The sequence below is a fragment of the Artibeus jamaicensis genome, unplaced genomic scaffold (genome assembly GCF_021234435.1).
Source record: "Artibeus jamaicensis isolate MK-2021 breed Jamaican fruit bat unplaced genomic scaffold, CSHL_Jam_final scaffold_1283, whole genome shotgun sequence".
Lineage (NCBI taxonomy): Eukaryota > Metazoa > Chordata > Mammalia > Chiroptera > Phyllostomidae > Artibeus > Artibeus jamaicensis.
Window position 1 is genome coordinate 21,468,582 of NW_026522028.1, and position 16,542 is coordinate 21,485,123.

A 16,542-nucleotide genomic window follows, 5' to 3' on the forward strand; every position below is an offset into this window, starting at 1 on the left:
GGAGGAATACTTTCTGGACAGACCTCATATATATAAAGAGAATAAAAGCATAAAAATATGGAGAGGCAAATATGCACCCTCAGTATGCCAGTCATTTCTGCAGAGGAGAAGAAAATGGGATGGAGACCTTCATCTGCACCTATAACATTCTATTGCTTTAAAAAGAAATATCAGTAGCAAATAAAAAAACTATGTATTTACTATGAAAATGTGTTAATTGCAATGTGCTCTCTAACTTTGAAATGTCTAAGATATTTTCATAACTTCAAATAGTATGTCAGAATTACAAAGCTGCTTCAATAGCTTTTATTTCTATTGTCCACATATTCAGCTGACCACAGGCTTTTCTGTAAGTGCCCTTCAAATTACACACTCTTGGGGCAGGAGGTCAGGCAGGACATTTGGTGAGTGTCAATCCTGCACTGTTGGATGCTAGGAAATACACATCGGGGTGTATGATGAATTGCATAGTCCATGAAGGCATGCTCTTTGATTATACACCTAATTACCATGACACTATAGGATCTGGGTGACAGAATAATTGTTGTGACACCCAACAAATGCTTTATGAATATTGATTGGAATAGAGATGGAAAAGAATTCTGTAGCAATCTATTGCATGAGTGAGCCACTTCTCAATAGCCCCTCTGTTAACAACGAGTGTGCATTTCCCAGACACGTTGGATGAAAACAGAGCTTTGTTTTCAACAGCAGAATCAGAAAAAGTAGAAATGTGCTGTTCCTGCCTATAAGTTGAGAATGATGTTGCTAAGATGATGATTAAATGCTAATGAGAGTGTCAGATGTGGTAGGAAACTCACACCATCAATCTTAACAATGGGGAGCTTGAGGTTTGCTGGGGCCAGAGACTGTCATGGAAACTCATGTCCTCATATAATCATGGCCAGCTCTATTGCCTGCCTGATGGGTGCTTCCTTTTGCTGCTGAGGTTGGAGGTGGAACACTGGAAATGTTTTCACCACCCTGTAAGGAAAAATGTATGGAGGAAGGGAAGGCAGCAGGCACGGCTGTTTTGTCAGCCTACATCAGTCTCACAGTCATGCCTGTTTGCCTTCTCTAACAGGAGGCGAGGAGTAGAGATTAGGCAGCATTAGGGCAAGAGTCTTACAGCCATGCAACCTGGATTTCCTTATCAGCATTGCCACTTGCTGTCTGTGCCACCCTGGGTAAGCATCTCCTCCTCTTCAGGGTCAAAGGAATGAAATTGTATGCTAATAAGCCTAAATATTTATCTCACAGGATTATGGAACCTTTGAAAGAAAAATTTCCACCAAAAATGCTTTATAAAGGGTTAATGCTGTCAAGATATTAGGTGTTCTACCATAGGCTTTGATTTGTGTAATATGCAACTTAGTGAGGCCATTTCCACGGATCTGTGTGGTATATGCCACAGTTGAGGGGTTTACAAAGGGACTGGATGGAGTGAGAGAGGGAGGAAGGAAAGGTGAAGGAGGAAGGTGGTAGAAGGAAGGGAGAAAAAGGGGGAGGGAGGTAAAGACAACGGCAAGATAAAAGAAGGAAGGTGGGAAGGAAGGAGGTCCAAGAGCAATGGACAGATAAGGAAGGGACCTGCAGAGCTTGTCTATTGGTGTGAAGGGAAAAACTGTATAAGGGTTCATCAATACTCAGAGACCCCATTCTATCAGCACTATTTATGTGCTCTGAACAGGTAACTCAACCATCTTATTACTGTCACCTGCAAAGTGTAAATAATTTAACCAGTCTCTAAAAAAAATACTGCAGAGTAATTTCATAAGACAAAAAAAAAAACTCTCCAAAATAAATTTAGAGCACACACTCTCCTGAAAGGTCATAATGATGAAGATAGCCCTGAGCATGGTGAGGGAACAGTGGTTTGTGACGCACATGTCCACGAAGCTCTAAGGCTGCCATAAAACGATTTAGCTGTACTGTATTTCATCTCTGAAAAGACTGTTTCATTACACCCACAATATCACTTCCACAATAAATATCTACGTATTTGGGGGCCCAAAGGGCCATCTTTTATAGGAGATAATGATGTAGACACAGACATTGGAGCTAGGCTTTTTCCACTAGAAAGGAAGGTCCTGCAATGAATCAGCCCCCATGCGCAGGCTCTCCACCCTTTATTTATTATGGCTCACTTTAATGGCGCAGTCCACAGCTGCAGAACAACTATTTATGCTTAAAGCATAAATAGTAGAAGCAGAAGTAGATTGGGTTGGAGCCTTGAACCATGGCCTTGACTTAACATTTTAAGAAAATGAGTAAAAAACCAGATATAACAACAACTAAAACTCACAGTTGTCTGCATGCATGGGTTTTCTGTGAAAAGCCCAGTATTAAAAAAAAAATTATATCCTGTTGTGCCCTCTAAACCATGATAACTCCCAGAAATTTCTCCTTTTCTTTTGTATCAAAAAGACATATTTTGAAATGTTCCTCACACTCAAAAGTAGCATAACAATCCTTTATACAATATGAAGTAAATGTTTCCATCAATTAGTCAGAAAATATTTGATTTGTCCATTCACCACGTTAAAGGCCAAACTTTCTCCAGGAACCCCGGGCCCCATCCTTCCTTTTGATTATTCAAGTGCCCCATGTCAGCAACCCTCTCCCATCACTCTTGTATCTTTACCCCCCCTCCATTTGACCACTGCTATCTGCATTCAAACATCCTGTAATATATCCAAAATTATTTTAAAAGCCTTCCCGTGCCCCCACACCATCCTCTAGCTTCTGCCTAAATCCCTTGTTTGCATTTGCAGCTAAATTCCTAGAAATGTTTGCCTATATGCACTGTCTCCACTCATTTTCTGCTCATTCTCTTTGAACCCACTGCAGTCAGGTCTTTGTCTCCATCATTCTACCTGAAATCCTTACCCAAGTTCACCAATGACTTCCTTGAGGTCAATGGCCATGATCAACACTCACCTCCCATTTTTGTCATCTTATCCGCAGGTTCCTCAAAAGTCTTTCTTAGATGATCTTGGTTCTCCTCTTCCCCACCCCACTGGCAAATCCCTCTGCCTCCAATTTCACTAGGGTACTCTGTGCCCAGACTCCTCAGGCCATCACATCCAGCCCCCTGGATTGAAAGCTCATCTGGCCACTGATCTTTCCAAAATTTGTCTTCAGCTGGATTTCTTCTCGGAACTCTAGGTTCATATCCCCTGTGTCACATCCAATCCATGAGAAAATCCTATTGGAACTTCCTTAGAAATGTATCCACAATATGGAGACTTCTTGCCACCTTTGCCCTGGCAACTAAGAGCTAATCTATCACTACCATATCCTTGCCTAGATTCCTATGCTCTCTGCTTCCATCCTTGCCAGGTACAGTCTAATTTACATATGGCAACTACAGTGATACTTTTAAACTGTCAGACCATGATGCCTCCTGAAGCTTCCCATCACACTCAAAATAAAAGTCAATGTCCTAACCCTGATCCTCAGGATAGGTCTCATTTACCTCGGTAATCTCACTGCCAGCAGGCATCTCTTTGTATCTCATCAAATATCCCAAGTATCCTTCTGGCTCAAGGCCATTCCTCTTAGCTGGGATAGTGACATTGTTCAATTCCTCATTTTCTCCATGTTTTACTCAAATGTCACTTTATTGGAGTAGCCCTCTCTGCTTCTCTATATAAATAGCACCAACCCAACAATCTACATTCCACATGCCATTTATTTTTTTCCTCAAAGCACTGATCACTGCTGGAAGTACTCTATGTTCGTTTTGTTTATTTCTTTCTTATTTCTGTATTCCCTCTGGATATAAGCACCTCATGAGCAGGGACTTCTCTTTTCTACAGTGCCTAGGATTGAGTCTGACATTCAATAGCTATTCAACAAATGTCTCATTTGATGGTTAGTGAATATTATAGAGTATGATGTTTTAATAGCATTCTATCAATTAATCAACTGATCAATGAGTTAAGCAACTGTTGATAGAGGACCTATTGTGTCTTAAGAATGTTGCTAAAAGCCAGTAAGTCAACAAAATGAAACTAAGCTCCATGAGCTCATAGTTTTAAGGGTAAAGTTTGAAAAAAATAATCTTGTTCCATAGTTTAACTAAAATGCATCATGGCATAATGTGTTCATCTGACTTTGACATTAAGAAAATGAGGTGGGGGAAGCTTGAAGTTAGAAGGTCTCAACACAGATCAGTCTTCAGAAATGGGACTTCTGTGTTCTCCAAGTGAAGGAAGTTCTCCTTCCTCCCTTTATAATCTTCTGAAGAGTATTTTTGAAAAATCTGAGCTTAGTATAATCAGAAAAAAATGTAGTGTATTTTGAAAAATAAAAAGTTAACAATGTATTAGCTTCCTATCACTGCTGTAAAAAATTATCACATACTTAGTGGCTTAAAGCAACATGGATTTATTATCTTACAGTTCTGGAGGCCAGGAGTCTAAAATCAGTCTCACTGGGCTAAAATCAAAAGTCAGCAGCACTACATTTCTTTGTAAACTCTGAGGGAGAATCTGTTTCCCTGCCTCTTCTAGCTTCTAGAGGCTGCAGGCATCCCTTGGCTCATGGCCACTTCCTCCATCTTCAAAGCCAGCAGAGTGGTATTTTCAAATCTATCTGTCCCCCACCTCCAGTTTTTGTCATCATATTTCCTCTAACTCTGATCCTTCTGCCTGTCCTTTTGTAAGAAACTTTGTGATTATATTGGGCCTATCCAGATAATCCAGCATAATCTTCCCATCTCATGACTTTTAACCTTCAGAATCTCTTTGGCACATGAGAGAACAGAATTAGGGCATGGACAGCTACAGAGGGAGGTCATTATACTGCTTATAATAAACAGTCACTATGAGAATGTACTATTTTGAATCATCAGATCATTAACTTTGGCATACCAAAATTACAGAACTCAAGAATATACAAATTATTCACAGAAAATATATTCCCCTTGGTTTTGGTTTGGGGTGGCCAGTACCAGAAGGGGGTGGGCACTGGCAGCCCTGACTGACCATGGGCATTCATGCCACCTGGATACCATGGCAGCAGGGGAGATCAAGGCTGTGGGGCCATTTCTTCATGTGGGAGAAGTTCACTATGCAAGAAACTTGCCATGGAATTTATGATGTTGAAAATCTCGGGCTGCTTCTATGTTTGTGCTTTATTTTGTTTTTCTCTATTTTTAAGCTATCTGTGGTTAGAAACTATAAGAACTATAATCTGAGCTTTATAATAGTGTTTTCCTCTAAAAATAATGCTTACTTTATAATGTTTCTGTAGAAACATCTAGAATTTAAAAAAAATTTAATTATAATAAAACGGTATTCAGGAACTTAGGTGGTTTCTAATGTATTAATTCCATACTTGTTATTGCTCTTCAAGCATCTTGAATATGCAAAAATCAAAATGTTTCATAATTAATTTTTTCTTTCCCCAGGAATAAGTCCAAAGTAGTTATATTTGTTAAAGGTCAAACAGAATTCAAGTTGTTTAAAGGGCAAAAAGTAGAAAAGAAAAGATGAATATGTCATTAAATATATTTGCTTAATTGATCCTTTGAATTGTATCTGTGCACACCAGGCTCACAAAAAGACACATTCCTTGGAAGTTACATTTCAAGGGATTATCTCCAATCATGGATGATTATAGAGCACAGTCTCAGAATTTGATTTGTTTCCTAGGTAACACCCCTTCAAATCTGTTATCTGTGCCTCATCATTTTGCTCCTACACATGGGTAAAGAGCCTGAAACTACATAGTGTGAATTTTAGGGACAGAAGATGTCTTGAGCAGACATTCTCAAAGAAGGATCTGGGGTGGATGCTATTCTCTGGAAGGAAATTTAATTTATTTAAGTCAATAAAAAAAAAGCAGGAAGAAGAAACAAAATTGAAAACTTGTTGAAACTTAATTCATTGCAAGATATTGTTATCCAGCAAGTTTGTCATGGGTCCCTACCAAAAGACTTAAGTTTCTGAAATACATTAAATATCTTACAGTTTAACCCAATGACTGTGACATAATATAGTCCCCAGGGAAGGAATACAGTTAGATGTATACGTTTAAACAACTGTGGCTGATTTATGAAATGCAACAATGGGTAACACTAGAAATGTAGCATAAATTAGATTTCTATATACTAAAGAAAAAAAAAAAGAATAATCTCCCATATATTCCCAAGGTGCAAATTTGGATTACTAAGCATTAATACTACTTTGATATGAAGAGAGCCATCCTTCAGTGTATCTGTATCTGAGGGTAAACCATAAGTTGTGTCTATGTCCCCATTTCCTGCTGTATTTCCTGTATTCAGGGAATATTTTGTTTAAAATAATCATCAAGTGTATCCTTGAACCACAGGGCATAAAATAGAAACAACAGCAGCCATAGTAGGTAGAGTGCTGCAGCAACAGGCATACAAAGCAAGAAGAGATATAGTCATTCAATATGCAGGCTCAAGGGTTGGTATGGAAGTGGAGAGGGAAAAAGGAGGAATGGTATAATACCCATCCATCAGGCAGCCAGTCCTGATATATGTACCCTGCCAGCCAGCCAGCGGCTTTTGAATGGAACTGTCCTAGGTGCTGAAATAGCCATCTGAGTAAGCTTTGGTTCCTCTGATGACAATATGAAATTGTCACTAGTCACTGGCACTGGCTGAAGACACACTCCTTTTCTTGCCTTGTGCCACCATGAGTCACTATGCTTTTCCAGCTATCAGCCTCTCCCAATGGCTCAGTACGAGCTCCCAGTCTGAGACAACTCTCTTTAAAAGGGATAAATGAGAATACCTGAACCTTTTACAGAAAACTGTTTAAAGGTTTAATGACTTATTTCATTCTAGTATTAACTGGCTTCTTAAAAGTCCCAACACCCACTCAATTTGCCAATGAGAATGATTTAAAATTCAATACTATTCACAAATAGGAATCTTTATGTTCTTCTGCAAACCACAGAAGCCTGAGTACTCTATTTTCATGTTAACTGCCTCCCCTTCATTTAGGAGATGGAGATTATTAATTATGCACACTGACATTTAAAAACCACATGCATTCTGTGTACTTATTACTAACCTGAAGGGTTCAAATCATATAACTTCCTCCGCAAATTAGCTCATTTTTGTTAAACCAGACAGAAAAAAAATTAGTAATCTTTTAAAAATAGTTACAATAATCCACTGAAATGAACATTTTCTTCAATTTTTATAGGGCTCAACTAATTACTATATCAAACCCCCAAATAAATTTTCTTCCAGGATATATCATCAGGGATTCCTGTTATCTTTATCATTTTTTTAAAGCACTGGAGAAATCACCTAATTAAGTATATGATGCATCTCTTATTCCTGTGTACATTAACCTCAGTGTTCCTCACTTCTGTATCAACACTCCCAAACCTCCAAGTTGGAATATTTTCAGTGATAGACTCAAACTATCTTTTGATTCACTTCTAGAAAAAGACACCTAACCAGTAATTCATATAGCAGACCCATTTATTGGCTAGGACTAGATCGGGATACAAATAGGTCCAGGAAGCATATTCTGGGAATATACTAATTTACCTAGATCCCTAAAACTTTCCATCACAATTCAAGTCTGCACCAAGGACGTAGCACTAAGGGGTACTGGATTAAGCTACCCCAAAATATACCTCTTTGATATAAGGATTCTTTTAAAATAAAAACCACTGAGATGAGCCAGGATGTACGTTTTTCTTTTATAAAGGAAATTCCCATATGTAGAGATGTCTCCCTCTCCTCAATCAGGAAGAGGAAGACTCTTAACAATTGTCTACCAGTAATCTACAGTAAACTTCATTCTTGGTGACAAAATACTAGAGGCATTCCAATAAAGCCATAAATAAGGCAATATTCTCAACTTTCTCATCTCAACTAATGAACATTAGACTGGAAGTCCTATCTAACATGATATATAAATATAAGAAACATGATATTAGGAAATGATAGAAAAAGCTCTCATGAATATTTTTGTCATAATTTTCTGACACAATTTTTGATTCAAACTGGACCTACCTGCCTCCTTCTCTCTTGCACATCCACTCTCTTAATCACTTAGCCCTCAGGACAATGAGGTTCTGATCAGCATCAAATAATCTTAGGAACACAACCTCGGGGACTGTTGACCACTGAGACAGTGTTTCAGTCAAACTGGAGATAACATCTAGGCCTCAGTTGTGTTTCAGCTCCAGGCCCAGAAAAGCTGAGAAACCAGACAAAGCAACTCCTGGGCTGACATCAGGGCCTGATGCACTGATCAACTAACCCTAGCACTGACCAATCAGTAGAGACCATAACCCTGACCTCGACCCCAATCCCTACACCATAATCAATGATGCTTCTCCTAAATAACCCATCCCCTGCAAGCCCTCTGGGGAACTAGGTCTTGGGGCATTAGCTCATCTCTGTCTCTGGGCCTGGGCAACTTCTTGAAAATAAACTTCGTTTCTTTGCTGTGAGCTCTTGTTCATATCTCACTGGGCTCTGATGCACACAGGCAAAAACACTCCTTTAGTCTGTATTGAATCTGTCAGCTCAACACACCTTGATTTATAATAAATATATGTTAGGCTTCAAGCTTTGGGGGAAAGAAAAATGTGCCCCAATGCAAAGGAACAGAGAAGCATGTGAAGATAAGTTAAGTATTTTTTAATGAAATTTTAAAAGTAAACACACCATCATCATATTTACTGTTTTTATAAAAATGTGAGAGCTTCCACAATGAGATACCACTTTACACTGGTTAGAATGGCCATCATAAACAAAGCAACAGACAACAAATGCTGGAAAGGTTGTGTGAAAAAGGGGTCCCTAGTTCACTGTTGGTGGGATTGCAGACTGGTACAACCATTATGGAAAACAGTATGGAATTTTCTCAGAAAACTAAAAATGAATATGCCTTTTGACCCAGCAATTCCACTGCTGGGATTATGTCCTAAGAACCCTAAAACACCAATCCAAAAGAACCTATGCACCCCAATGTTCATAGCAGCACAATTTACGATAGCCAAGTGCTGGAAGCAACCTAGGTGTCCATCAGTAAATGAATGGATCCAAAAACTAGGGTACATTCACACAGTGGAATTCTATGCAGCAGAAAGAAAGAAGGAGCTCCTACCCTTTGCAACAGCATGGATGGAACTGGAAAGCATTATGCTGAGTGAAATAAGCCAGGCGGTGAAAGACAAATACCATATGATCTCACCATTAACAGGAACCTAAACAACAAAACAAACAAGTAAGCAAAATATAACCAAAGACACTGAAATACAGAACAGGCTGACAGGGACCAGAGGGGAGAGGGGAGAGAATTTCAGGGGATAGGGGGAAGGATTCACAGGAACAAGTATAAAGGACACATGGACAAAAACTAAGGCAGGGGGTGGGGGGGAATGGGAGGGAGGTGGGGAATACTGGGGGAGGGGCTGGGGGGAGTAAAAGGCAGAAAACTGTACTTGAATAATAATTAAATTTTAAATATGTGAGAGCTTCCTTTTCAAGTTGTACAAAATTCTTTTGTGGGCTAGCTGATGATTTTTTTTTTCAGGATAAACTAAAAGGTTTTGAAAGACCTTTCCTACAAGCCCCAGAACAAGAATTTCTAACTTATCTAGTAAACTTGGGCCATAGAAAACCAACCCTAAGGCAAAGATAAAAAGATAGAGGCCATTTAACCCTGTCACCTTAATTCAAATGCTGATAATGTTTTAAGCCATTGTTGGTGGACTCAGAATGGGCAACTAATCCTGTAGGAGGTGACTACTGCTGGTTTAGGATGACTTCCATTAAAATGGTTGAACTGCTAGAGCCCTTGAAAAAGTAAATTACAATTATTATATCTGGAAATTCATTCTCTTCGAGTATCTCAGGTGCCAACAAGGCTTGGTGAGAAGAGGGCAATTTTCTGTGTTTCACCATCTCTTAAAATATACACAACATAGGACAATATATCAAAATGAAAATCCATGACCCAAATATTTAAATATATTCCATTTATAACAGATAAATGACACACGAGAAACTAGAAATAGTAATACTGATTTTGATTCTTTTCAGTGATACAGATGAGACTAAATTATGCTCTGTTCAAAAACACCATCATCAGTAACAAATTGACAAATGAAAGCAGAAGAGACATCTGCCAAATTTGGGGTAATTAACATAAATGCCTGTCTTCATTATGGACACATTAAATTTACCATACAATTTACTGTATAGTGTTTCTATATTTTGCTTCAAAATTTTTTATAGTATCAAAATATTTTTTCTAAAAATAAGTACTTGAAATTAAATGTACACTGCCCCCAAAAAACAATTTACTTTCAAATAAGCTTTTTAAATTATTTTAAACCATCTTTTGTAGGAGTCACTTGAATAGACAATTACATAATTGCTAAACTATATAATGATCATTATAACAATATTTGTTATAATAAAATATAGATACACCCCACATGCTCATCAATATGAGGATTGCTAAATAAATTTTAGTATATTCCTATTATGGAATGTTATATAGGCATTAAAAAATTGGGAAATTTCTCTTTCTTTTATTCAATATAACCCCTATAGATCATGAACCCACAAGATCCAAATAAAGAGTAATAATTGCTTAAAATGACTTATTTGTCACCTAATTTCTAAAATATCTAATTACACATTCTGCAAACACCAAATCAGATTCAAGTCCTAACCCCTAGAAACATGAATCATTCTCCCCTCCCACCCTCTCTAAGTCCACTACTCTTCTTACTGCTCTGTAGACATTTTCAAGAAAATTTTGGTCCATTGAGACGCTCTATTTGCACATTATCTATGTTACTGGGAAAAGACACCCAGAATTCTTCCTCCTGTGTGTTTTCGTCTTGCTTTGTCATGGTCCATGATACCTGTTGGGGTTGTCAGTACAATGAAACCAAACTGAAGAGAGCAGAATATTCTGCCATGTTTCTAGACCATTGAGCTGCACGTCAGATCTGGAGCTCATCACTACACACTTGTTTAACTGGCCCAGGAGGTTCATAACAATTTCCCGGCTCTGTGGTCATCAGTGATTTCAAAAGCACCAGTGTAACAATGCTTCATCATCACAGTTAGAAACCAGATGCTGACTTTGGAGCATAGCCTAATAAGAACCTGGTGTTTTCCTCTGTTTTCGGCATTGCTGATGCTCTCTTGAGAGTACCAGCCAGGATGGTCGTGCACACCATCACAGTGGCACAGAAAGATGGCAGAAAAGTCTGTGGCCTTTCATGAACTAAGGTAATAGGCTGAGATAGATATCAGTTATTCTACCACATCTCTCCCTGCCCTCATGCCTGAAGCCCAGAGGGGGCTTCTGCCTATTCTTCTACCAACATCTTCTACCTGATTTTTAGTTTAATCACAAACCCCCTAAGATACTCTTTGACAAGGAAGGCAAACTCCTTTTGTCTTTGAGTAAGCTGAGGCAGAGAGATGGGAAACATCTATGCATTAATAAATTAAGACTTGTCACATCACACCTTTACAGTTTATTTTTTTTAAATTTGTTTCAAGTTTTTTTAATAGGTTTTATTTATCTATTCTTAGAATGAGGGGATGGGAGGGACAAAGACAAGGACAGAAACATCAATGTGTGGTTGCCTTTCTTGCACCACCTACTGGGGAACTGGCCTGCCACCCAGGCATGTGCCCTGACTGGGAATCGAACCAGCGACCTTTGTCTTCAGAAGCCTGCACTCAATCCACTGAGCCACACCAACCAGGGCTACAGTTTTTTTTTTTTTTAATATCAAGCATGTTTTATTAGGCTAACTTTTTTCTGATATGTGCTCTTTTTTCTCCCTATTTCTTGAAAGACCTATTCCAGTTAAAACCTTTCCATTTTCATCATATCAGAATTAATTAAGCTCAATTCAACAAATATTTCCTGACCAGATAGTGACCAAAATGAAGATGGTGTGCAGATGAAAACAGATACCTTCACGGTGATTACATTTTAGGTAGAAGAGGCAAACACTTAAACAATAAACATAATAAATCAGTACATTATACAGAGGGGGAATATGAAGAGAAGAGCAGGGTAATGAGAATGGATGGGTAGTGTATGTGTCAAAAGTTGTGAGGAAACAGGACAAAGCAACCATAATACTAAGGACAGGTCCGCAGCAGAGGTAAACCTCTGGCCTGTAGGGGTAAAGCTCTGGCCTGTAGGGGAAGTCTGTCTGTTGTCTTCCCATCAGCTTGTCCTTTAAACCACTGTCTAGAGCTCTGCAAGTGCACTGAAGCCCTTCACACCGGAGCCCATAATTGGATCTGAGTGGCAACTCTTCTCTTCCGTAAATGTCATTAACAAGACTTTAAAGAGGATTACAATTAAGAACTGGGCGCAGTTAAGTTGTTCACCTAAAGGTTTTCTCCTCGTCTTTTTCATTTGTGATATGTAGGACTGGATTGAGTTTGCTCCCACATGAAATGTTGCTTAGATTTAATAGCGGGGTATTGTATAAGACTCCCGAATCTGGTCATATGTAATAGATTTAGCCAGAGAAAATATGGTCTGAGTTTAGAACACCTTTACGTTGATTTCTAAAACCAACCATTTTATTTCCCTTAAATACTTCTCTACCTCCCTTATTACCTCAGTTCTTGGCCCTAAATACTGCCACATTAGAGATTTATTAATATTATAGAATTATTTTTAATATATTATAGGGACAATTTCATTGGTGATTGTTTAAAATAAAGTCATTGAGACAACACCCTGAAATGAGAGACTCAAAGGGGACTCAAGATTTTGGGAGGGAACCGTGCCTGCATAGAAATTGAATGGCTCTGGGATAAGGACACCTGGATCCGCAATGATTGCTTTCAAATGACTGATTGATTTACCCATGGTCACAGAGGGACAGAACAAGACAACAGATTTCATGCCTCTTGATTTTCAATTCAGGGCTTTTGTACCACATCCACTTTGCTGTGGGAGTCAAAGTATATATTCCTTTACCCACCCAAACAATCACCAAGCAGTTTATTTGTGGAAATAGTGTAAAGACATTATTTTACTGAGATGCCCTCTCCTCCCTATTCCCTTCTGATTCTCTGAGTGAGATCAAAGCTGCAACCCTATAAATTTCTTTGATGTGTTGGTTAGACTATCAATATCATGAGTTCTAGGAAAAAGACAAAGGGCATTTAATGTCCACAAGAAATACTTTTACAAGCTTCCCTACTCTATAAATCTGACAGAGCAATATATAAATGACTCATTTGAATCAACCTCCAACTAGAAGAAATAACCTCAAGAATATGGATCCTGTCAAAATTTTTGGCATACTCACTTAGCACAAGACATCTAAATGGCAGAAAGCCACTGGACCTTACTGCCATGTTATTTCAACATATCTTTTAAAAGTTTTTTTCCTTAAATATTTACCTGAGGATACATTTGTTGATTTTTAGAGAGAAAGGAAGAGAGAGAGAGAGACATCAATGTGAGATAGATACATCGATCCATTGCCTCCCATATGCTCCCCAACTGGGGATCAAATCCGCAAACTAGGTATGTGTCCTGACTAGGAATTGAACCTGTGACCTTTTGGTGCACAGGATGACATTCCAGCTGATTGAGTCACACTGGCCAGGGCGATTCAACATATCTTTTATGATTCAAAAAATTAAAAATAATTTGAGGTATACCATAAAATATGTCTAAGTGATTAATGAACAAAATTGTTGGTTCTATTTTATGAAAAAAATTGTTTTATATTCCCACATTCAAGCTGAAAATTGCCTGATCTGACCAAGTTATTACTTCCTTCTGTGCTCTGGAGCATTTGAAATATCTCTGCTCACATGGTGATATAACTGTTTACTTTCCTCTATTCCTTTCCATAGGACTTGGAGGAAAGGGAACATGATTGATTTCTTTTTCATGACTTTAACAATTGCAATGATTGGTACAATATTGGGCATTTATTGAGTTTACAGATAGTTCAAGGATAGATGGTGGGTGGGTGGATGGATGAGTGGCTGGTTATATACTTGTGATATCTATAACTTTTCACCACTACCATCATCATATAAGGTTCCGTGTAACAGTTTTCTTTCTAAATTAGCATACAATTTCTATGGTAAGGTTTCATTCATTATCCAGTCTACCCCCCAAAGTATGATATTTATTATAAAAAATACTTGTGTACTCATCGCCCACCTGAATAATATGTTACAAATATATGGTGTGTCAGCCTCCCTCCCCATGTAGGTTGGTTGGTTTCTCTTTGTAATTCTCTAAATAGTTGCTTTTTTATATATTTAAGATTATGTACTTACTTTACTATAAAAGTTTAGAATGTGTGTATCTTTTGCTTGACAAGTACCTTTTTCCATTGTGGCATGATGCTCTTTATACCTAATAGCAATTTTTGACTCAGAGTGCATTTTGTCTGAAGTTAATCAACATGTCTCTCTTTTTACCAGGATATAGGAACCTTAGTGCAATTTAACCCTGAAAATACCCTCCCTATCCATGTTATATGTCACTGTAGCCTGTCAGTTTTTTTCCCTTTTTTGCCCCTAAAATTTAGACTTTTACATTGTCTCCTATAGTCATAATATTTAGATTTACCCACTGGTTTGGTAACGCTTCCTCATTTTTCCTTCTTAAGCCTCAATTCTGAGTTTAATTTCCTTCTCGTCAAGGACACTTGCAGGGCTATAGATCTGAGCAAAAGAATAGACTAGAAAAAAAATCCCCACATTGGCCAAGAGAAGCAGGGTACTGTGCCCATCTCAACATGGGCTCCTATAGGAGAAGCAGAAATCTCCCTCTGGAATTTGAAATTACAGACCAGCCCACACATGAGTCTGGGGTACAGATGTTCAATGTTCGTGTGATTTAGGATGCTTCAAGCCAAAGAAAGACTTAATAATTGAAAACAGTTCCATATTTATAATGTCCCCAGAGCTAAAGAAAGAACATCCTGGGAACCCATGCCCAAAAAGGAAATAATAAAAGGTGGTTTCTGAATGGTAGTAATCCTGAGAGTAAACACCAAACAGATTTGGAGAGAACTATCTTTCTTTGTAATGTGTTTAGATTCCTTGTCATGTGTTTAGAATGTGCCTAGCAAAATTTGTGTCTGAAGAACCAGACACTAAAAACTGAGGTTTTGCAGACAAGGTGGTCTCCATTGGAACCACTCAGTTCCACTGTTTCAGTATGAAAGCAACATGGGCTCACTTGTAAATGAATGAGTGTGCTTGTACTCCAAGAAGACTTTATTATGGACACTGAAATCCAAACTTTGCATAATTTAGAAATATCAATAAATATTCTTATTTCTTTTTCAGCATTTAAAGATGTTTTTAAAAAAGGATTTTTAGCTCTCAGGCTGTCTGGAAAGAGGCAGTGAGCCCGATTTGGTCCACAGATTGAAATTTGCCAACCCCTGGTTTAGAACATTTTCTAATACATAGAAAGTGATGTCTGTGTCTGTTATTATTATTCAGCTATGCAGCATTAATAATCACTGATTTGTTTCCATGGCAATTTTCCCAGCAGACAAACTGGTCAAGAGAAGCTTTTTCTGTACCACTTAACAGCAATGTCAGAGAGTTCCTAAGTACATGAGACCACAGCCTCCAAACTATTGATTTAATAAAATGGGTGAGCCCTGGCTGGTGTGGCTCAGTGGACTGAGCACCAACCTATGAACAAAGGGTTGCTGGTTTGATTCCCGATCAGGGTACCTGACTGAGATGCAGGCTAGGTCCCCAGTTGGGTACATGTAAGAGGCAACTGATCAATGTATCTCTCACACATTGATGTTCCTGTCCCTCTCTTACTCACTCCCTTCCCCTCTCTCTAAAAATATATAAGTAAATAAAAATCTTTAAAAGAAATAATAAAATGGCTGGGTCTGCACTGATCCAAAAGCAGAACTTTCAAACTAGGACTCAGATCATTGAAACCTAAAACGCTTATGTGACCTCATGAGTCTGACACTAGAAGTGTGGCATAGAAAACCCTACTCATTCAAAATCCAGCTCAAATTGGTCACCTCCTCACAGACCCTTTCCCGGAGACTCTCCAGTGTCAATGCTTCTGTCACCTGAATGCCCTTTGCCCTTAGCCCATAGTCCCCAGGCTATGCTCACCAGTACATAGCAAACTCTTTCCTTTCCTCTCTCACTTGAGTGTTCCTTGTTCACTCTCTCATAACTAGACCAATGAGGCCAACACCTGAAAATGCTCAATGAAATGTTATTAAATGAATGAATGCGGTCCTCACTGAGTAAAGTGCAGGTCCTTCCAGGAGACAGGACCAACTGACAGAGTAAGAGGGAGTGGGTCGTTATCATACAACAGAACATGAATATGATACATAAGAGCCTTGCAAAGCCATGCAGAGCTCAGGGCCTTTAGAGTACAGGGTTTGTGATGAGAGCAGAACAAAATTACATGAGTACGATTCTGAATTGTCAATTATAAAGTCACCTAATCATTGCTAACATGATTTTCAAAAGAAAGATGTAAAAACTATGGGCGAGTATTTTCTCAAGCC

The 16,542-nt window shown here is 38.5% G+C and overlaps 1 protein-coding gene across 1 annotated transcript in view; it reads right to left on the minus strand.

Moving 5' to 3' along the window:
• Positions 1–16,542, minus strand: part of FRMPD4 (FERM and PDZ domain containing 4) — a 697,120-nt gene that overhangs the window by 503,682 nt on the left and 176,896 nt on the right. The window lies entirely within an intron of this gene.